This window comes from Dipodomys ordii, unplaced genomic scaffold (genome assembly GCF_000151885.1).
Source record: "Dipodomys ordii isolate 6190 unplaced genomic scaffold, Dord_2.0 Scaffold2, whole genome shotgun sequence".
Lineage (NCBI taxonomy): Eukaryota > Metazoa > Chordata > Mammalia > Rodentia > Heteromyidae > Dipodomys > Dipodomys ordii.
Genome location: NW_012267218.1, coordinates 18130026 through 18153172, shown reverse-complemented (window position 1 = coordinate 18153172; position 23147 = coordinate 18130026).

Below are 23147 nucleotides of genomic sequence, written 5' to 3'. Positions count from 1 at the left end.
TCCTGTTCATCTTCTCCCCATGTGTCCTTGTACTGTACACATTTGGGGGGTTTTTCTTTCATCTATAATGATATTTTAACATCTTAAAAAACTTCTTTCCACGGGGAAGCTACTGCTTTTCCTTGAGTTAGGCAGTTTCCTTGAGCTAGGAGCTCACCTGGCAACATGTTTGTGATTTGTCATCTCACCCATCCACCGCGAATCTCCTAGATCTGGCCCTTCTACCTACCCTGGGAACAACATTCCTCTGCTTTATTTATCCCTAGGCCAGGTACTAGACAACTAGGGACCACCCTTACAGCCCACTGAAATGCTCAGATGTACCAACCTGAAACTGTTCACCTTTCGTTGTCTTTTCCTGGGAAACCCCAATAAAAGCCATGGCCCCAGTACTCACCTCACTGTCTCCTGCATCAAGACCGCACCCCCGCCCCCAGTTGCCTTTCCCATAGCCTACCACACTTCCTGCCTCTGGAACAGTGACCACAATAAACTTTTCCCCCTAGAAACCTTCCTGTCCTTTGTAGCAGTATCTGAGCAATCGTATCGTAAAAGAATACAAAATCGTTTGCCCACACACAGTATGTGTACCCAATTTATCATCTCCTAAAGTCTTCACCTTTCTTCGAGACTAAGGAAACGAATATGCTTCTTTATGGTTTGATGGGAGTCAAGAAAAGGTATTGAAAATAATATCTGACAAACAGCATACCTTCTTCTCAAGACTTCATTTCATCCAGTAAGATATGTTCTGGTTTTATCTGACTCTTCCAACATCACAGTATACAGAAAATTAAAAATATGTACAGTACAAAATTTGGAGTATTCACAGTTAGCCATCACAATCTTGTCTATTTTTTTACACAGCATAGATTTTTTTTTCTTTTTTTTCTTTGCTTTCATGGTGTCCTGCAAGCTATCTACTGAAACACACCCAATTCCTCAGCTTTTGTGGAAGCTGAGATTTGCAAAGTTTTTACTAACTGTGGTGGTTGTGTAAACAAGATGAAATATTCACTCAGTCATTATTAACTTACAAGAAACTAAAACTTTTACTAACTGTATTTACTTAGCAAGCTCTGTTGGATTTAAACAAAGTAGTCATGGGCTCAAGTCCCTGATACACCCTGTTCTGCTTCACGTAAAGAGAAAGAAAAGAAAATACCCTATCTTTGATAATAAGGTAATTGAGAAATACCTTATTTTTAAGTATAAAATAAAATTGACTTAATAGAATATACAAACATTTTAATGTACTCAAAAGGTTTATGTTTGTCTAGTATTTTTATATCATAAAACTATTTTTAAAAGAACACAGAAATATCTTTGACATGATTGGGCAAGTTTAAATAATTTGACCGTGGGCACTGACGGCTCATGCCTGTGATCGTAGCTTCTCAAGATCTGAGGCACAAGGCTCAAAGCCAGCTCAGACAGCAAAGTACCTGAGATTCTTATCTCCGATTAACCACCAAAACCACCAAAAAGCCAAAAGTGAGTTGTGGTTCAAGTGGTAGAGAACTAGCCTTGAGCAAAAAGGCTCAGGGAGAGTGCTCAGGCCAAGTCCTGGACTGGCACCAAAATAAAATTTAAATAATAATTGGTTGCAAAGGGACAATCAGTCATTCACATAGATTATGTAAGCAGCTGTAGATGAATGACTATGAGCTAGGTCCTATGGAAGATACCCCAAAATAAAATTTAGGTTCTACCCTGAAGAATCTGATAATTCAGTTAAGGAAATGAAAAGCAGACTAAATATTAAATTGAATTAGTAAAAGCTATCACACAATGCAAGATTTTTGACTCAGATATGTTATTTCCTGGATATTATTCCAAAGTAAACAATCATGGGTGTAATTACATGATTTCATAGAATAATTCTTTACAAAACATACAGAAATGATTAATTTTAAAAGATAGTCACATACTATAAAATGACATGTACACATTAAAGTTACTGTATTTGGAAAAGATTATTTCCTGGCATGGAGAAATATCTGTAGTATGTAGTATACTAGGAGAAAATCAGGCTTAGAATTAGTAAGCTTTCTATGAGCCCCTTGCTCTCTCTCTCAATAGATAGATAGATAGATAATGTAGATATGTATGTATATATGTGTGTACATATACATCTGTATACACAAATATATTCATTTGCATAAACACACAATGAGCATCATATTTGATGGGGACTATCAGAAAACAGACAGAGCGTCTATGCTTGACATTTTGTACTGGGGATCCTTGCTGGGGCACTTTCAGAGAGAAAAAGAATAGCATCCAGATTGGGAAGGTAGAAGGAAAACTCTATTGCAGCTAATGTATACATTACATATAGAAAAAAACAATCTAAGAATCTCCTGTTAGAATCAATCGATGCATTCAGTTAAGGGTGCAACTACAGTGCCAAAATGTGAACATTGATTGCATTTTTAAAACTACAGACAGAAAAAGTCAGAAGTGAATTTAAGAAAACAATTCCAATCTAAAGCTGCATCAAAATAATAAGATAAAAATAAATTTAGCAAAGCAAGGTTAATACCTACTCTGAGGGGAAAAATTACAAATATTGAAAGAAATAAAAGATCTAACTAATAGAATAAAAAACATGCTCATGGTTCAGAATACCTAACATTGTTACAATGTTATGTTCTCAACACTGATTCAGTATGATCCCTAGCAAGTACCAGCTAACTTATTTGAAAAAAAGGAAAGCTGATCCCATAATTCAGGGGAAAATATGATGAATACTAAAAGGCTAAAAAAAATCCTTAAAAAGCGAAACAAAACTGAAGGATTCATGCTTCCAAATTTCAAATCTAATAAAGCTATAGTAATCAAGATAGGGTATTTGACAAAGATATATTAATAGGTGGAATAGAACTAAGAATTCTGAAATTCATTCTTTTATGTATCGTTAGCTTGATTTTCAATAAAGGTGCGAAGAGTTGGAACTCTAAGTTATATCACATACAAAAATTAATTCAAAATTAATCAAAGGTCTATGAAATTATGTAAAAGCTTCAATTCAAAACTCTTAGAGGAATCATAAATGTGAGTATTCAGCAACATAGATTCTGCATTTATTTCTTAGTTGTAAAAGCCAAAACATAAATAGGAAAATACAAAAATAGATAACATCATGGATCTATCCTTTCTTTTTCTGCTGCTACATATTTCATTTATATTCCCTTTTTGTTGTCTTCCTGTATTTATTTATTTTTCTGGTCCTGGGGCTTGAACTCAGGCCCTAGCATTGTTCCTAAACTTCTTTATGCTCAAGGCTAGTGCTCTACCACTTGAGCCACACACAGTGCCCTTCTAGCTTTTTCTGAGTAGTTTATTGGAGATAAAAGTCTCACGGACTTTTCTGCTGGGGCTGGCTTCAAACTGTGATCCTCAGATCTCAGCCTCCTGAGTAGCTAGGATTACAGGAGTGAGCCACTGGTGCCCTGCTGTCTTCCTGTACTTTAAAACAGATTTTATAAATGTTTTAATCTATAATTTTTTCTACTCTATCCCCTTATTTAGTGTTTTTAGTAGTGGCTATATATGTTGCATTATAATTAACTTAACACTGTCTTCTTAGAGTTGTCATTTTTCCAGGTTGAGGGAGGTATAAAACCATGACATGTTTTCTGTTCTTCATTTTATGTTCAACTACTTATAGTTGTCATATATATATATATATATATACACACATATATATGACATATATATTTATATTTATAAAGATTCATATTAGGTGCTGATGTAATATTGTTTCAATCATCAAACTCAACTTATAAAAACTCTTTTAAAAAAATCACACCTAACTTATTTATAGAGCTTTGCTTATGACTTCCATTTTCTCTTCCTGATGCTCTAAGTCTCTTCCATCATTTCCTCTCTGTTTGAAGAACTTCTCTTCGTTGTTCCAATTTGGGTAGTTCAGCTGGCAGCAAATTCACTTCATTTTCCTCCATTTGAAACGTACTATTTTGTTAGGATGTAAGACTACAGAGTTGATACTCTGATTTCAGCATTTGGACAATAGTGTGTCACTTCCTTCTGGCCTTTCTGGTTTCCAGTGACAAATCCACTACTATTTCAATTATTTTTCTACTATAGTACATGCCATTTCTCTCTTGCTTTTGTTGACATCTGTTGTTTATAATTGGTGTACAGAACTGAATTAAGATCTGCTTTGGAATAAAACCTTTTTTTAAAAAAGATCTCTTTGCTTCTCGAGTCTTGTAACTGTGTCTAGCAGATATTGTGAGATTTTTTTTTTTTTAGTCATCGGTTTTTGGATACTTTTTATTTTTTAAGAATTGCTTTCCCTTCTTTTTCTGTTTAGGACCTCAAATAATGTTAGATCTTTAAATGCAGCACTTTACCCCCTCCCCTCCCCCGCTCCCATTTTCACCCTGCGTGCACAAATCCCTGATTATTTTCTTTTTGTTTCTTGACTCCTTTATTTCTGCTCTTCCTATTGGGTAGGTCGTATTTTATCTTCCATGCCTCTGTTTCTTTTCCCTATCTTGTTCTTCATTCTACAGTTGAGTCTATCCAAAGTCAATTTATTTCTGTGCTACTGTACTATTTACTCTACAATTTCCATTTGTTTCTTCTTTATGTCATCTACTTTTTTTGCTAGGACGTTCTATTTCTTTCCTAAGACTTCCTGTTTATTTTGTTTCAAGTATGTTCATAATTGCTCCTTGGAGCATTTTATCACATCCAATGGAAAAATCTGTCATCTCAGTACCAACATAAATGTACACTTCTTAAAATTCAATTCGAAATCTTCCTAGCTCTTGGTATGATGAGTGGCTTAAGATACAAACCTGGATATTTTCAGTTTATTATATTCTGGCTTTTATTATTTAAATGTTCTGTTTTCACTAGTTTTGTGTGTATTTTTTTTATTGGCATTGCTCTATCAGGGAAGAGGGGCATAGGAAGTCACAAACTTATGACACAAGTAGAGATAGAAAAAGTCCAGATTGGGCTGGGAAGGTGGCTCAGTGGTAGAGCGCTTGCCTTACATGCCTGAGGCCCTGGGTTCGATTCCTCAGCACCACATAAGCAAAAAGAAAAAAGCCGGAAGTGGTGCACATAAGCAAAAAGAAAAAAGCCGGAAGTGGTGCTGTCGCTCAAGTGGTAGAGCGCTAGCCTTAAGCCAAAGAGCTGAAGAGCTGAGGGACAGCGCCCAGGCCCAGAGTTCAGGCCCCACGACTGGACCCCCCCCTCAAAAAAAAGTCCAGATTGTCTATTGGTCCTCCCAGTAACACTCAAGCAGGGCTCCTCACCATTGCTGGGTGTGGGGATGAGATTTCTTGCTGGGCAATGGCAAAGGTCCTGACACATTACAGCCCTCCTGCTACTACTCCAGCTAGGAAAGGAACAGCTCTGTACTGTCAGCTATGGTGTCCCCCACAGCATCACCGTTAACAGCAGGGATGGAGGACAAGGGTTCCAACCTCCTACAATCATCTTCTCCAAAAGCATCTCAGCAGGGATGTTACATTGCTTCCTTCCCACCTTAAAAGGGTTCAAGTCTAGCTTCTCCCACTGAGTCTATGCTGGCAGAAGTAAATGTAAAAGTCAGAGTTTTAACTCGGATGTGGCCGAAGAAGAGCAATGAGTGTTTAAAAACGTTCTGTCTTGCTAGGTGACCCCTTACCTAGAGCTGTAGTTAGACAGCAGGCTTGTGTTTGGGCCTTTTTAGTTTGGATCCATTGACATTTCTAACTTTTTGCTGCCTAACTTCAAATCTGTGCCACATGACGGCAAAGACAACGCAAAGAATACCTTACTGTCTCCTTCCCAGAGTTCTAAGCCCTAGCTGACTTGCTTTTTCTTTTTTTCTTTTTCCAACCTTTGTACGTTTGTTTTTCTATGTAATTTCCAGGGTTTTTGTTGTACTGGCCTCCTCAAAGAGAGCTCTGTTCCCAGGTTTTATTGGAAAATCTCTAAAAATGACCTGCCTTCTATTTAAATCTTCTAAGGACCTACTGGAAGCCAGAAATACAGCTTCACTTTTGACTACTAATGTACATTTTTTTCTCTTTTCATTTAGCATAGTTTGATGGAGATTCATAGAGTCTCCCATGTCCCAGAGCTGAGGTTTGCTTCCATACCAGAAATATATTTGTGTGAATGCCCACAGGTTAAAGGAACTGGTTATTTCTGTAATTGTCAAAGTGAGAAGCAGTGTCTACACATTTGAAATGCTTTTTGTTTTTTTAAAGTGGGCAGCTGTAGTTAGATAAATCCTACTGTCTGGTTATAATTATTGATTAGGACACACGATGAGTCTTCTCTCTTCAGAAAGCCTGATAGTCCATTTTTATTATAATGAGGTCATGACCGTCATCTACTTCTTTGGGGACATTGCCTTGGGTTAGACTCTAATGAAGGACTCAAGCAGAAGGTGAAAGTTCAAACTTGGAGGGGAGAAATGAGGGGGTTTTGTGATTGCTGCATGATGGCCAAGTTGAGACAAGACTTGAGCTGAGGGCATCCAAGCTTTATTAAGGTCCCTAAGCCCTGAGAGCTTCATGGGCAAGTGCAATTGTCCCCAGATTTGAAAGGATCATGAACCAATTAGTAGGAAGCAGAGTGAAGCTCACATCCCGGAAAAGCCAACTTGATGTAAAGATTCCCTCCTTGGTTCTTACAATAGGGAAGGAATCCCAGTAGTCACAGAGGGAACTTATTTTGTGTTATTGAAATTTGGGTGGTCACATTTAATTTGATTTTAAAAGAAATGAAGCAATAGAATCCATTTGAACACTTACTTAAGACATTATTTAAGTATATAATTTCTAAATTTATAATAGTTTTTTTTAAATTTTTAACCTAATCCTGATTAAAAGAATAAGAATTCCTGATCTTGTAATAATTATACTTATCATTTCTTCTTTTTTCCCTTACTCTAAATTGTTAATTTAACCCATAGATCACTGTAGGTATCCACAATAACTAAATACTTTATTTAAAACCAAAAACAAGTCAGCCTTTTTAAAGAATTATGTTACACCCTGGAACTACCCTAATCTGGGCCCTGGATTTCAAAGAAAATTTATCAAAGGAAACATAGGATTCAAATATGATGTTCTTTCATCTTGCGCTGGAATGTCATCTGTGGCTTTAAAAGTATAAATCTCTCCTTTTGTGCTCTGTATTCTCTCTGTGGTCTAGGAAATACGGATCTCCCCTAGATCTACTTTCATAATTTTACAAAATAGTGAACATTATTAGTTCTTCCTAAGATTTCTGATGTAATTTATGTTCATTCTAAGACTGATTTTTCTCTTGTTAGTTTTGTTTCAAAAATCTTTGAGAGTTCCTTTCTCCACTTCCAGACATGATTTTTTTTTGTTTTTGTTTTGTCTGATTATTTCTTTGAATTTCGGGAAAGATGTTAGTTCTCCAATATAGACTGTAACTATGAAATCTTTATTTCTAGGCAATTCTGTCTTTTTGATATCAGACCTGTACATAATCTTCCCTTGTACCTATGAGAATCTCCTGCATCGTCAGCAAGCTCCAAAGCAACAGTTCTCCAAGTTGATAAGCCACTACCATGCTCATCACCTGGGGTCTGCAGGGAAATTCAAATCCTAGAGCCTCACCTGAGGTCTAGAGTCAGAAACTCTTAGGAAGTAGCCACCAATACATCTGTTGGTAAGTTCTTCAGGTGATTCTGATGCTTCCTACACTAGAGAACAACTGCTCTTGTTGTTGAGCAATAGTGCTCAAACTTTGACTACACATTGTAATCGTGTGTGTGTGTGTGTGTGTGTGTGTGTGTGTGTGTGTGGTGTGTGTGGTGTGTGTGTGTGTGCGTGTGTGTGTTGGAGTGAATGTTTATGCGCCTCCAAAAATGATGTTGAAGCTCTAACATCAATCTAATGTGATCAAATTTGGAAGTGGGGCCTTTTTAGGGAAGAATTAGAATTAGATGATGTCATGAGGATATCCCTTTCCTTGATGGAACTGGTGTCCTTCTACGAGAAAGGAGAGAAACTGGGGCTCGTCTTTCTACCTGGTGAGACTTGAGAGGGAGGATCTGAATAGCTGTCAACACAGCAGGAAAGGAGTCCTCATCAGGAACTGAGTCTACTGGCATCTTAATCTGAGTTTTCCCAGCCCTAGAGATGAGAGCTAAATCTCAGTTTTGTAAGCCATCCAACTCTTACCCTATCTTGAGACCTTGATTTATCTGGATTGCACAAACATTTGGAATGTTCAGAGCAAATTCTCAGACAGCCAGGGTTTTCTTAGTGTAAGGAATAGGTCTCTGTTCTGAAGCTCACAGATTTTTTCTGCTGTCTCACAGGGAAGGGTATATTTGTTCATCTTTCTACTTCATCCTTAATATCTTTATTTTGCTAGAGAGTACGGCTGTGTTAAAAAATATGAACTTTAAAGACAAAGATCTTATTTATATCCCAGCTCCACCATAGTTAATAGTTGGTGAGTTTAAGCAAATCTTTTTCTGCCTTTTCCTTTATGCAAACAATGCATTTAAACATGCTAATTCCTAAGCTAAATAATTTCTCTTCCAAAAACTGAAATGCATTTTGTTTTTGATGTATTCTGAGTACACCTGTGACACAGAAGATCTGAAGGCTATTGGATCATTTCTTGAGCTCACTTGAGTGAAGCTACTACTTTCCAATGAGAAGTGGACCAATTAGGTGCTAACTTAACATCTGTGGTAGATGTTAGCAAAAGGTCCACTGAAGCTGCCGTCCGTTGGCATTACAGTAAGAAAGGTAAAAACAAGATTCTGAGGTAGGATGAATTCACTTAAGTAAAAACTTGTCTTGAAAACTTATAGAGAGCTAATAGGAAACTCTGTGAATGGAGTCAAAGGATTTTTTTTCAACAAAGAAGCTTGCAGGAGAATTGTGGAATGATTGAATGTGGAATGGCCAGATTCACTGATTCTGAAGCACTTACAGTGTTTCCACATTTAGTGTGTCGATTGTGGGTGGTTAACAGTTGACTTTTGTTGAGCGACACAAGAACATTGAACAACATGAGAATATTGATGACCTGCACTTAATGAGACTGAGACACTAGAATATCTCTAGTAAAATGTAGGAGAGATTCAAAAAGATGAGAGTAGATTTATCATCAGCAAAGTGAGCTGAATTCTTATCCTGCCAGCACCGTCAGCCACCACCACATCCATTAAAAGAGCTCAAGGGACACTGTACTCACCTTGCACTGGTGAGGGAAGATCCAGGATCCGGAAAGTCCACTGGTTGTATTTCTCTCCAAAGTCAGGCTTGAAAGTGAGAAATACTGTGAGTGACGGTGAGCTCTCTGATTTGCAGGTGAATTCAATAGTCCTATGTGCTAGGTAGCACTTAGCTAGCAAAGACAACTCAGATGTGTGGACCTTAATGGCCATCAGGAAGAATCTAGAAAGCGCTACATCGTTACCTGCAGATATCGTTCACAGTGGAAATTGATGACAATATCTCTAGGAATGAAATACATAGATGGCATACTAAAATTTTAATGTTCTATAAAATGAGAAAAAAATCAAGTCTCCTATAACCAGACATGAGTTGACATAATGCACCATCCTAGCTTCTTGCTGATATTTCTACACATAAAGAGCTCCTTGTCTGAAGAAGAGGGGTTAAGTTTATCTGTGGCTAGAACCTTCTATCCTTGCAACTGCTGTAAAGCATTCTTTTTTTATTTTATAAATGTTTATCAGAGAGGAAGTCATAAGAAGTTGATAAAAATGATAATTAACTAATCAGTGTACAGGTAAAATCACAATAATACAAATAGTAAAGAACTCACTAAAACATCAAAAGCCATTGTAAAAATGATTACAGAGTAAGGTAGTTGATCATCCTGTTTTCTTTTCCAAACCCCACTTAGAATTCCTGTCAGATTTAATACCCTGGTCTAGACTCCTGAACTCCTTATGAGCCTTTTCATTGTCACTTACTACTTTAAAGATGCTAATTGCATGTTCTCTTTCTCTCACAAGATATGCCTTTCCTTAGGGACTTTATTTGTTTCATTTTAGTTATTCAAACCTGTACTTTGATGACCTCTTATAGCATTCTTAAAGCTTTCTCCAAAAAGAATTGTACACAGACCTCTTGAGTTTTTTTTTCTCTTGCAAGGGAAAAGAGAGAAATAGGGCAACAGCCATAAGAAGTTGGGTCAAGAGAGTCCATTGCTGTTTTCATTGTAATATAAATAACAGTAGCATAAATAATAGTATAATTTTTGCTGGTAGAAATGTTTCAGCAATAAAAGGAAATATGGTAATGCAGTGAAGGAAAAAATTGTTAGGTCAGCTAGTATTTTAGAGTAAGAGTTAAAAAGAATAAGTTTAATAAACAGATAAAGGAGTTAAATTTAAATTTGTACAGTGAGTTTATCCATGGTATCAAAAGAGAAAGTAGAAAATATTAGTACACATTTAGAACACATAAAGTTAGAAAGATACTACAAATAAAAAGTTGGCTTCCTATAAGGACTTATAACAGTGGTAAAATAGTAGCAGTTTTTCAGAGAAAAAGAATGCATTCATAAACATATGAAGAATAAAATAAGGTCATAACTAAGAAGGTTACAAGTATTTCCAAGATAATAAAAAAATATTGCAACCAACTTCCTTCCAATAAATTTGGAAACAAACTCTAGGAAAATGGAACTTAGCAAAACTGACTAATGACCACAGAAAGTTAATAGTTCCATAATTGTGTTTTTAAAACTGCATGAGTGTTTTGTATCTTACCACCAAGGAAATCTCAATTCCTGGTGAAGTGATGAAGTCATTCTGTTTCCGATTGGAAACAAGAGTGAAGAGCAATGCACCAGTGCACACGCTGTAACCCTAGTCACTCAGTAGGCTGATATCTGAGGACCATGATCTGCAGCTAGTTAAAACAGAAAAGTCCACAAGACTCCATCTCCAAAAACAAATAAGTACCAAGTCAGCAGTAATATTCACTAGACACTATGTTGGAAATGAACTTCACAATTTGGGAGAAAATGTTCACCATTTCTATTTATCATTGTTTGAGAACTTAGACAAAGGAGCAAGACAAGAGACAGAAATGAAAGTGATATGCTTGAGAAAGGAGGTATAAATACATCCAATATGGTACTGTGGCTCATATAAATAATCTTTTATAAAAATCTAAGAAAGCCAGTGCTGGTGGCTCATGCCTGTAATCCTAACTACTCAGGAGGCTGAGAGCTGAGGATCACAATTTGAAGCCCACACAGACAGAAAAGTCAGTGAGACTCTTATCTCCAATAAATTACTCAGAAAAAGTCAGAAGTGGTGTTGTGGCCCAAGTCCACTTCTGGCTCTTGGGTTGCTGATTGGAAGAAAGAGTTTCATCGATTTTCCAGCCTGGGCTGGCTTGGAATCATGATTTTCAGATCTCAGCCTCTTGAGTAGCTAGGATTACAGGAGTAAGTTCCTAGAGCCTGACAAGATACAATTATTTTCAACTCATTTAAAACCTAGCAGATATGTGTAGTTCTTTCCTTTTATTGCTGATAGTGTGCCCAAAGAGGGTTTGAAATGTCAATCTGCGGAAAACACGACAAAGCAAAGCCTCATACCCATCAACCTTTGTGAAATCTTATAGTAGTCCTGATTCTGCTATTCCCCCAAGGATGATGGGGTTTTAATGAACCACATTCTTATCAAAGGACTGAATGCTGAATCTTTTTATAAACCTTGATTATTTAGCTGAGTGGAGTATATTATTACACGGTTGTAGCTATAAATAGAGTTTCTTGAGGCTTTATGTGGACCTCACTTAATTGTATCTGTATGAAACTGCAATCTTGTTCACCTGATAGCTGGAACAAGTTTTGACCACAATTAAGAGTCTGTGGGTCCATGAGCTCCTGTTCAAGCTCTTGCAAGAAAAGTAACTCAAGAGCAAGGTTACTGGTGATCAGGAGAGACAATATAAATAATAAATGAAATCCATTTCATTTTTTCCTTTGCTGCAGTAATAGGAGCAATTTACCTCCAGGTGTAGTTACCTCAGTGTTTTCTACATATTTATTATTATCCAAGGTTTCCATGTTATGGTCCCATTCAAGAACATTGACACTGTTCATTATTCTTTATGGTTTGCTTTTGTTTTTTATTAATATTCTTACTTCATGGAGAGGAAACTGAATCATGATGACAGAAAGCTCAGAGCCTACCTACTACTAAATGGCGGAACACAGCAGGAAACTACAGACAAATAGCCCCCTAAATATGCCTTGATATGAATTCTGGCCCTACTATGTAATAATGTTGTTTCCTTGCTGGTTAAATTGATCTCTCTCAAATAAGTTCCATAAAATAACAGTATAGTCTCCTGGTACCAGCTTGTATGCCTTAGTTACATAATGCATGCAGAGTGCTTAATAGAATGCCTAGAACAAAGTAAATAATAAATAGTAGGTATAATGATTATTATTATTGTGATTGTTACCAAGCAGTAACAATTCAACCATTTACCCAGAGTCATTTGCTCAGAGGTAAAATGTTTTTAAACCTAAAAACCAAATATGAGCCCCACATTGCTTCTAACATACTGGATATTTTGGAAGTGTGGGAAATAAATATTAAAATGCACTCTGATTTTCCATCAAAAGTGTGAATACAGGTTTTCTATTGCTAAGCTTATTTCCTGACCATGTATCAAGGCAAGTACTAATTTTCCTTAAAACACATCCAAAGACAATCACACCTAAGGCTTTAATGCACTGACAACGTGTTTACCACATGGGTATTATCCAGGAAGCCGCGATCTGACTCCTTGTTCAGCATTTCCTTCTTTACTTTGGTGAGTTCATTCAACTCTCATTTCTTTTCTTTTCCTCAGGACATAATGTGATCAATGTTCCCACGGTCACATGCTCCACACAGTGGAACTGCGAGGTTGCCAAGACACACAAACAAATAGAGGGAGGCTGCCTATGGCAGTCTGGAATTCTTTATGACTAGGGAAAGCTTGCTCTTGAATATTCAATGAACCCCATTGTAATTTGTAGTGTAAGTGCTACTCAGTTCATTCATCTGATCACAACGGACAGTTGTAGGCTCTTGTCTTCGATGAGCTGGGACCACTAGCTACACATGTCCCTGTACACCATCTGACAAATTGAGCCTTGCCAATTGCATCTGTCCTTTACTCCCATTCCAGTCAGGGTCAGTACAATGACCTTTTCTAATTTGATGGCACAAGTTCCTGTCTGGAGTCTTATTCTGAATTGTAGTCACCAGTCATATGACTGTAAGAAAATACTCCAAGCTGTTAGCGCCCAGCAGCTGGAAGAGGTAGGAATGCTTGTTCTATAAAGTTGTCCTTGGATACCAGTGGAGCCAAACAGACCTGGAATCACTCGCTAACCTTGTGGGAAAATAAAAATAGCCTTTGGCTGTTGATAATCCATCAGTCCCTCAAATCATTACATTTCGATTATTTTTAATTTAGCCTTTTCATAGACTGAAGCATTGGAAAGGCTGAAGTCTAGACCCATTTTCTCTTTATGTCATCTGTTCTGGGTCTCCTTTGATAATACCTGCTCCTATACACAGAAACACAGAACTGTCAATGCCACCTGCTCTCATTGAATCACTTTTCTACTGACCATAAGAAATATACTTGACTCTGTTTCTTCCCTTCCGCATCGGCTTGTTACTTTTTAGTTAATGCCTATATCCTTCTCCTATTTCCCTCACACAACTGAAGCCTTTTCAACACTTCCTAAACAGCAGTCCCACTGTATGTGCAATAGGTAATGGTCTTTCTATTTATGAAGATAACTCCTGCGCCAGTACTACGGATCCTGTTACAGTTCTACCTTCTAAAACCCAACCACTGTTCTAGCTCAACTCACTATGTTATCTTCAACCTTTCTTCTCTGTGGCCTCCTTGCTACCAAGAGTTAGATATCTTCAAGTTTTACTTTTTTACTGATTTTTTTAACTTTAGAGAATACTTTTATTATCAAACCCATGGAGATAAGACCTGAAATATGTAGTACAGTGTAATTCCCATAAGCAGATGGAAAAAGAACTAAGTTTAATATTTCTAGACCACTATGGCTATTATTTTCTGAAGAATTCCAACTCAATGTGGTAAACTGGGATATAGTGTTTTGGAAGTTGATAGCATAGCCAAAGTTTTCAAAAATTCAAACTTATATATGTCTATGTTTGAATATGTATATATATATGTATATTTATGTATATATAGGTGTGTTTTCATATACACACATACAAGCATAGCAAAGATGGCAGCATGCAATTTTTCTGGTGATTTAATTTTTTTTTAGCAGATGCTCATGAAGAGAGTAATAGTTACAACTCTGCCATTAATGAAAATTAACCCTACCTTACAAAGTGCATGCTTTATTTACCATCCTTTGGTCCCTCTGCTGTAAAAGTAGAATCAAGTGTCAAATAGTCCCCTTTAAAATTGCTTCCTTCAGTACTGTAGACATAGACAGTACTCATCATCCCTCTGTGATTCCAAAGTTACCTTGTATCTGCAGTGGCTGTGATTTATCAGAGCTGACTTCAATGATGTTTCTTTCCAGAGGATGCTGAGAAGGTAATAAAAAAAATGGAGCAAAGTGCCACCACAGTAACAGAACTTAACTGTTGTCTAGTATTTCACTTCCCAAACTCTACCCTTTTTTTCTGTTTTTCTTTTTTTTAATGGAATGTGCTGGATGTTTCTGCAATTTTGCTCTGATTGCAATCAGTGGTGGGCACCGGTGGCTCATGCCTGTACTCCTAGCTACTCAGGAGGTTGAGATTTGATGAGCCCAGTTTGAAGTCAGCCTGAGCAGGAAAGTCCATGAGACTCCAAGCTCCAATAAACAACTTAGAAAAAGCCAGAAGGGGCACTGTGTCTCAAGTGGTAGAGCGCCAGTCTTGAGCTTACGGCTGAGGGACAGTGCCCAGGTCCAGAGTTCAAGCCCACAACTGACAAGAAAATAAAAAATAAAGCAACTCAGGCAGAGTACCTAGGCCCAGTTCAAGCCCCAGGACCCACAAAGGGAAAAAAATTCACAATTGCCATTTTTATTATTGACCTTTGTTTCATTAGAGCCTCAGAAAGTGGTCTTCAGCTTATCATCAATCCCAAAACAACTCTTTCTAATGTTATTAATGACAGCCATGTTACCAAACTCACTGGGTGTAGCTGTGCTGAACTGACTTTTTACAATAACCATAGACACACCTTCCTGCCTGACACATTCTCAGTTCTTGGTTGCGGGAGACTCATCTTCTGTTTTCTTCCTACTAATTGCATGTCTATTTCTTCTCAACTCCTCTGACTCATCCTGCCCAATATTGCCTTGTAAATGAAGGAGTTCCCAAATGTATAGCTTCTCTTCTCATGTCAGATTATAAACCTAGCTGGTTCCAGCTGTTCCACATTTTATTTGCCAGTAATATGCCAATGAGCCAAGTTAACTTTACTGCAAGATTTCTGTGAAATCCATAACTACCTATTGAACTAAATAGTCAACTTTATTCACACATTTCAGAGACACTTAAAATCCAACATGCCCAGTTCCATTCTAGTTCACCAAAAGTAGTTCTTCCATCTAAAAACATTACAACACATCCACTTGCTCACACAGGAAACTGGGGAATTATTCTTGACACTTTCTTTTCCCTTAACAGCCACGTCCAATCAACCATTATGTTCTTTCTAATCGGAACAATCTTTATTTCCCTCCGGTCATGTTGCCTAAAAGGAACTTCTGCTCCCAAGAGAGAACAATGTAAAAACAATACTTCAATTTTCATTCCATTCCTCTCTCCCCATCCCTCTCTCTTCTTTCTCCTCAGGAGAAAAGGAATTAGTGAGGGTTGGAAAAAACCAAACAGGGCATTATGAGTTCTCCTTCCTGTTAATGTTCTAACAGAGGGTATATTTTTAAACACATAAGTGTAAACTTAACATCCCTCTTCCAAAAAAGTACAAAATGTATAGTCAACTATAAAATATTATTAAGAAAAGTTATAGAAGACATAAATAGATAATTCATGTTCATAGACTAGAAGATTGACTATCGCTTAAATCTGCCCCAAATTAATCTACCCTATCAGAAACAGATAAGCTGACACAAAAACTGTATATGAAAAGGTAAGAGAGATTACAATCTTACATTTACATTTCTAAAATTGAAATGTGAAGAATCACCATTCCTAAATTAAAAACTTTATAAAGATCTACAGCAATCAAGATAGTGTGGTATTAGTACAAAATGGCTGAATAAATGAAATAGAACAAAGAATCTAGAATTAATGTCTTACACACTGATGATCAGGTCCCAAGATCTTTCAATATGGGGCAAGAGTATCTTCTTAACAAATGGTTCTGGAACAACTGATTATCCACATGAAAATGAATGAAGTTGAATCTGTCCTCACATCACATGTAAAAATTAATTTCAAGTTGATCAGAGAGCTAAATGTCAATTAGATAACAATGATATCAAAACAGGCCCTAGGTTTTTAAAAAGTTATACTTTTTAAAGAACTCAGGAAAAAAAATCCTGTGTTACTTTGAGTGAGAACAAATGAGTTATTAGTTGTTGACCTGAAAGAATAAAAATTAAAAGGAAAACTTGATCAATTAAGAACATTTGTGCCTCAAAAGGTACATCAAAAAATTGAAATGCCAGCCCACAGAATGGATTTTCAAGTCAAATATCTGATAAAGAACTTTTATCAAGAATGTATAAAAAGGACAGCTTCCAACTCTCAACAAGTAAAAGATAATTAACCCAAAGTTAAACTGGGCCACAGATCTGAATAAGTCCCCAAATAAAGTTCACAAAAAAATAAAAAATGCAGGAAACATGCTTTTCATCATCTTTAGGAAAATATATACACAGCAGAATCACAATGATCTAACCACTTTACATCTATGAGGGGGAAGATAATAAAATCAGACAATGATGTGTTGAGGAAGACCTCCAGGAACTGGAGTCCTGACACACTGCTAGTAGAAAAGTTAAATCATGCAGCAGCATTGGAAAATTACCTAGCAAAACTCCACAAAATGTGGAAGGTACTTGGACTGGAGTGGTGGCTCAAGAGGTAGAGTGCTCAGGGAAAAGGCCAAGGGAGAAAACAAGAGCTCTTGAGTTGAAGCACTGGCACCAGTGCACATACATACACACAGAGTTCACATTTTGAAAATGTTAAACATAGCATTGCTAGACCATTATCCAGAAATGACATTTCTAGGTATCTACCTCATGTTCACACAAAAAAATTTTACATGGGCCGGGTGCCAGTGGCTCACGCCTGTAATCCTAGCTACTCAGAAGGCTGAGATCTGGGGATCACGGTTCAATGCCAGCTTAGACAGAACAATCTGTAAGACTCTTATCTCTACCACATTGAGTTGTAGAGTGCTAGCCTTGAGCAAAAGAGCTCATGGACACTGCCCAGGCCCTGAGTTCAAGCCCCAGGACTGACAAAAAGAAAAAAACAACCTTTTAACATGGGTGATCATAGCAACATCATTTTAAGTATCCAAAAAGTCCATCCGCTGATGAAGAAATAAACAAACGATGGCCCATCTATACACCAGAATGTTACTCCTTAGTGAGAAGCAATGCTAAAATATGAATGCCCCTCGAAAGCATTATGCTATGTGAAAGACACTAGTCACAAAAGACCACACACTGCAGAGCTGCATTCCTGTGAACTGTTCACAATAGGCAACTCTAGATGAGAAATAGAATTACAGCTTATGTGTTCAGGCTGAAGCCTACTGGAGGTAAAGTCATCAACTCACTGCAGGTAAACTGTATGGCATGTTCATGTCCATCTTCAAAGCCAGCAAAGCATATCTCTCTGAGTTTTTGTGAGGAATTAACATCTGGGCCTAGAAAGGCAGGGAAGAAAGGCAAACAAAAGAAATCGTGCTCTTCACTATACACCATGTGGAAAATGCCCTATGTAATAGGTGGGCAGGGATGAGATGGGGAAAGTAAAGGGAGGGGTGCCATCCAAAGAAAGAAATGTACTAATTATCTGACTTACGAAATGGTAACCTCTCTGTACAACACCTTAAAAACAAAATTACAATTATATTTTTTGAAAGAGTTAACATCTTTTTCCTTAATCAGACAGGGAAACAATTCCTCCTTTAAGAACACGTATGACATGGAGCCTACCTGAATTTTCATGATTACTGTCTTCTTTTCCAAGTCATAACCTTCACCATAAGAGAATAAATCACAGTCCCTGCAAACTGACAGCTCTGTTTTCACCTTAGATACCTGTCATAGGCATGGCTCTTACTCCATCTTTATTGTTGTTACTTTGAGCCTTCCTCATGGTTGCACAGAATTATTAATATGGTTGCCTTGCATATTTTCTCTTTTAGCCCGGTCTCCTAGATGCATTTAGAGTCACCTTATCAAAATTCGAGTTGTACCACATAAGTATGATTAAGTCCATACTTTGCTTTGGGAATAAAAGTCTTAAATGTCCATGCAGTAGGCCACGATCCCAATCTCCACTTGAGCCATTGTCCCTTTGCTTTTTGCATACCACAGCCCTGTTGTGCCCTATTTTCTGTGATGGCCCTTTACTTTCGACCTAAATCTGGGTGATTCAGCATGCCCACAGATCTCAGATTACATTTCATTTCCCAGAGCTTCAAAGTAAGAAGCATTAACATTGCACACATTTACTTTAGCATTTTTGTCCCTTTTCTTTGAAGCACTTTTCACCATTTTATTTTTATTTATTTATTTTTTGTCAGTCATGAGGCCTGGGCGCTGTCCCTCAGCTCTTCAGCTCAAGGCTAGTGCTCTACCACTTGAGCCACAGCACCACTTCTGGCTTTTTCTGCTTATGTGGTGCTGAGGAATCAAACCCAGGGCCTCATGCATGCATGGCAAGCGCTCTACCACTGAGCGACCTTTCCAGACCCATTACCATTTCATTTACTAGTAATAGTAATTAATATTATTTACCACTTCTCAAATGGTTTATGAACATCGTGTTTCTATTGTATAAGAGAAAATAACTCATATTCCCAGTGTTCTAGGCAGTCCTATCCCTCGCCATATCCATTCTGACAACAGCAACAAAAAAAGAAGGGAAATGGCCCAGTCCAACTAGCCCATGTTTTAATATTGTTTGGTATCAATTGTCTGGTAGCAGAATAAAGTGAGTACATACCTATGGAAACAGCTCTTAAATATATATATATATATTTGCTTCTTCTACTCTTACATCATAATAAAATTTTAAAAAATTAAAAGTAATTGGAATCATGGACTTGAAAGGAACTTCAAGATACCATTAATTTTATTTTTTATTTTTATTTTTGTCAGTTGTAGGGGTTGAACTCTGGGCCTGGGTACTGTCCCTGAGTTCTTCAGCACAAGGCAAGTGCTCTACCACTTGAGCCACAGTGCCACTTCCGGTTTTCTGGTGGTTAACTAGAGATAGGAGTCTCGTGGACTTCCCTGGCTTTGAACCCGATCCTTAGATCTTAGCCTCCTGAGTAGCTAGGATCACAGGGGTAAGCCACAGGTACCTGGCTATCACTAACTTTTTAATTAATTTGGAAATACATGAGAAACATTTTAGACCATCTTCCATTTTGGTTTCAGACTAGCTACCTCCTGTGTAAATGTAAATGAATTATTTAACTTCGGTCCACCTTCAATATTTTACTTGTAAAACCTAAGTGATAATAACTCAAATGGTTGTAAAATAACATATTTGAGAAGCAACTAGCATAGTTTAACATAAAACAAAGCAATTTCTAGATGTGTGGATTACATGAAAATTTTATTTAATAATATGTGGTATTTATGCATAAAACATTTGACTCTATTATACAAAACTTGGTTTTCAAATTTTCAAGAGCTTATCTATAACTCTCTTACCTTACTTTTGAGGTTTAAAGATTAGACCTGTCTTCATGTGTTACATTAGAAAAGCAGACTGATTTTTCACAGAATGTAATTCTGAGTGTGCAATCAGGCACTATGGAGGCCTGAGAGGGCATATTACAATAATTTCTTTTTCTTCTTTACCTCTCTGTGATGTGTTTAAAGCTTAGTGGGCTGTAAATCAAGTAATTGTTGCGTGTGAACTGGCTTGTTAACTTCACTTTTAACACTGCTCTCACCCACAAGGCCTTTAATCCAAAGCCCCAAGAGTATTTATAGCTCTACATTCCTAGAGCATCTCCTTGGCCTAGATGGGTTATAGGGGTTACGTCTGCTCACAGATGGCGAGACCAAGGAGGAAGACCAAGGTGACACTGACCATTCCAGGAACCCAATCCACTAAACCAACAATAACTGACCCAGTGTTAATGGTAATGTCTTGAACTTCTCTTCCAAAATAGGCTCTCCTTCTCCCTACCCTAGTACCAAGTTCTTCACAACCCCTTTCTGCATCGGTGAAAAGAAAACTCGTGATTAAACAAAAACAACCACCACCCCCAGAAACCAATTGTTTAATCCGTAGTTTCTTCCTTTCGCTCAGGCAGTACTGCATGCCTTCTACATATAAATTACAACTCCACAGGCAGACAAAAACTCTTGTCTGACCTGCTGGTACTTATTTTTCCCTTTAAATAACTTTGAGAGGCAGTATATTAGAGTAGAATCAGTACTACACCAAACAGGGCTTAGTGCTCCTGACACTTACTTGCTGTGAAACTTTGGGCAACTCATCTAAACTTGGAGTTCTACTTATACTTATATAAAACATCCGTATATTAATGGAAGATCTGCATGTATTCTAAAAGAAGTCAATCTCTGCTCTCTTGGGAGGCAAGCCCATGACGTCTTTGCTGAGGACTTTGCACTGCACCCCCGCCCCCCCACAACAACAAAAAATGATCAAGATAAAAAGAAATCACAAGAAGGACGTAGGCACAGCGTAGCAGGGGGAATGGGCCACGGGACTCGGGGCCAGGTCTCCACCAGCCATGGAGTGTAGCTCCATGCTCATGGACCATTCAGAGGAGTGATTATTAGGTTCTCAAGCAAAGTTAGATGTGACAGGAAAGATGTATGCAGATAGAGCAAGTAGAGCTATGTAATCTTAAATGAAAAACGAGTATGTTCATCCATAGTATTCGCAGGGGTCTCTTGCCAACTTACATAATGCTTGCCACTATGGGCATGAAGGAATCATGGAACTTTCCATACAGCCTTGCCAATTCTCCTCTTTAGGATGAAGGTGATTATTCAGTTTGGAATTTAACCCAGATTCCTTGGTTCACTTTCTTCCACTACTTTCTGATCACTTCCCTTCATAGGAGCTCTGCCAGAGGAAGGGAAGGAACGTGCTGAGGATGTATTGAGTCAGTGTTGCCTTGTTTGCTGAGAACACAGATAAAATTTATTATTGGGGAGATTATTTTCTAAGACTACACTTCACTCCTGATTATGCAAATGACAGCTCAGTCACAGCCCTGGTAAGACTATCTTGCTTAATACATCCGCACTCCATTCTTTACATGTAGACAATCAAGGCTAACCATATCCTTTCCCCTCATGACCATGGACAAATTAAAATCTGGATGTATCAAAACTTTCCCAAAGATTTTATATTTAGTTTTGGTTCCACACATTGATCCAAAAGTAGTTTAGAAAAAGAAGAAAAAAAATCAGTGAATTTAATCTTCCATTGATGAGAACATGTTGAACAACTTAGAGAGTTTCCATTGTATAATAAGTGTGGTTGTTATAATTAAGTTTCCTGCCTCATGACCAGATTTTATTTAAAAAAAAAAGTATGATTTTTGAAAAAAAAAAAACCTTAAAACATCATTTGCTAGCTGTTTGGCCACTGTGTCATAGTCATTGTTACTATGGAGCTAGGTTTTCCCCCTTGCCCTAGCTTGAGGTCATTCTATGCCCTTAAAGTCCATCACAGGCTGCTTGGAGCATATCGTGGGAATCTCAAGTAAATCTTTAAATCACTTAATTTCACATCTCAGCAGCTATGGTTTGGTCAATACGAGTGCAGAGTATATATACATCAAGGCAAAAGTTAAAACTACAAAGACAGAAACTCCACACTGAACGCAATAACTTGCCTTAAAATTGAAAGGAGTCTTACAGTTTGGTTGATTTTTATCTTCTCTAATACCCTCCCTCAAACACAGGAGCATCTCACTGTCCTTGTAAGAGCATCCTTCTTCCATCAACATATTTTAAAAATAATGAAATAATGAGGCACTGTCTCTATTCCAGTTGAGTGGTCAAATAAAAGAGCTGATGCCTCTAGTCTTTAGTTGATCACATCCTATCTGTATTCATGCCTACGAGCACTGGAAGTTAAAAATGAGGTCTGGATATCAAGACTGAAGCCAGTTATGTATCCAAAATCCTTCTATTAAATGGCTCAAGCATAAAGATTCAGCTTTGGCTGTAAATAAATTTATTTATTTATTTATTTACCTGTATTCTTAAAATTATAGAAGAATGCACAGGAGCATTGGAAAATGGGAAAAATTGCTATGTGATCTTCATCAACTTAATTGGGCTTAACTTTTTATTGAATAGGGTAGGTTTTGACATATTAATGGTCATAGGCTCATTGTAAAGTATAAAAAACCTTCTCATATACAAACTTTCTAGCATTTTTGCCTGTCATGTAAGAAATACTCGAATATCCACTGTCTCTGAAAACATATTTGAAATGTTGAATTTCTTTGAATTATGTTATGAACAGAATGACCCTATATTGGAAACAGAAAATATGTTTGCTTCAGTTGGTTGGTTTTTGTTTTGGTTTGAAGTCCTTCTGTATAGCATACATTAGGCTAGGGATTCGATATTTATTTCTCTCTGGACTCTAAGCAGCAGGGACTATTATTTAATTCCATCTCCAAATGATTAATCCAAGCAAATAGTTGTAATTCCATATTACTATCAGTAATGGGTCCAGGCACATTAAGATTAAGGTACATCTGCTAAATAATTGCCAGGCAATACACTCATTTCTCTTCTACCTGTGGACGTGGTGGTTTGGAGATGTTACGGTCCAAGTTATAACAGTTATCTTACCCTCTGATAAAACTAGTGAATGGCAGAGGTCATCTTTTTCCTTGTTGTTGGTGGTGTACTGG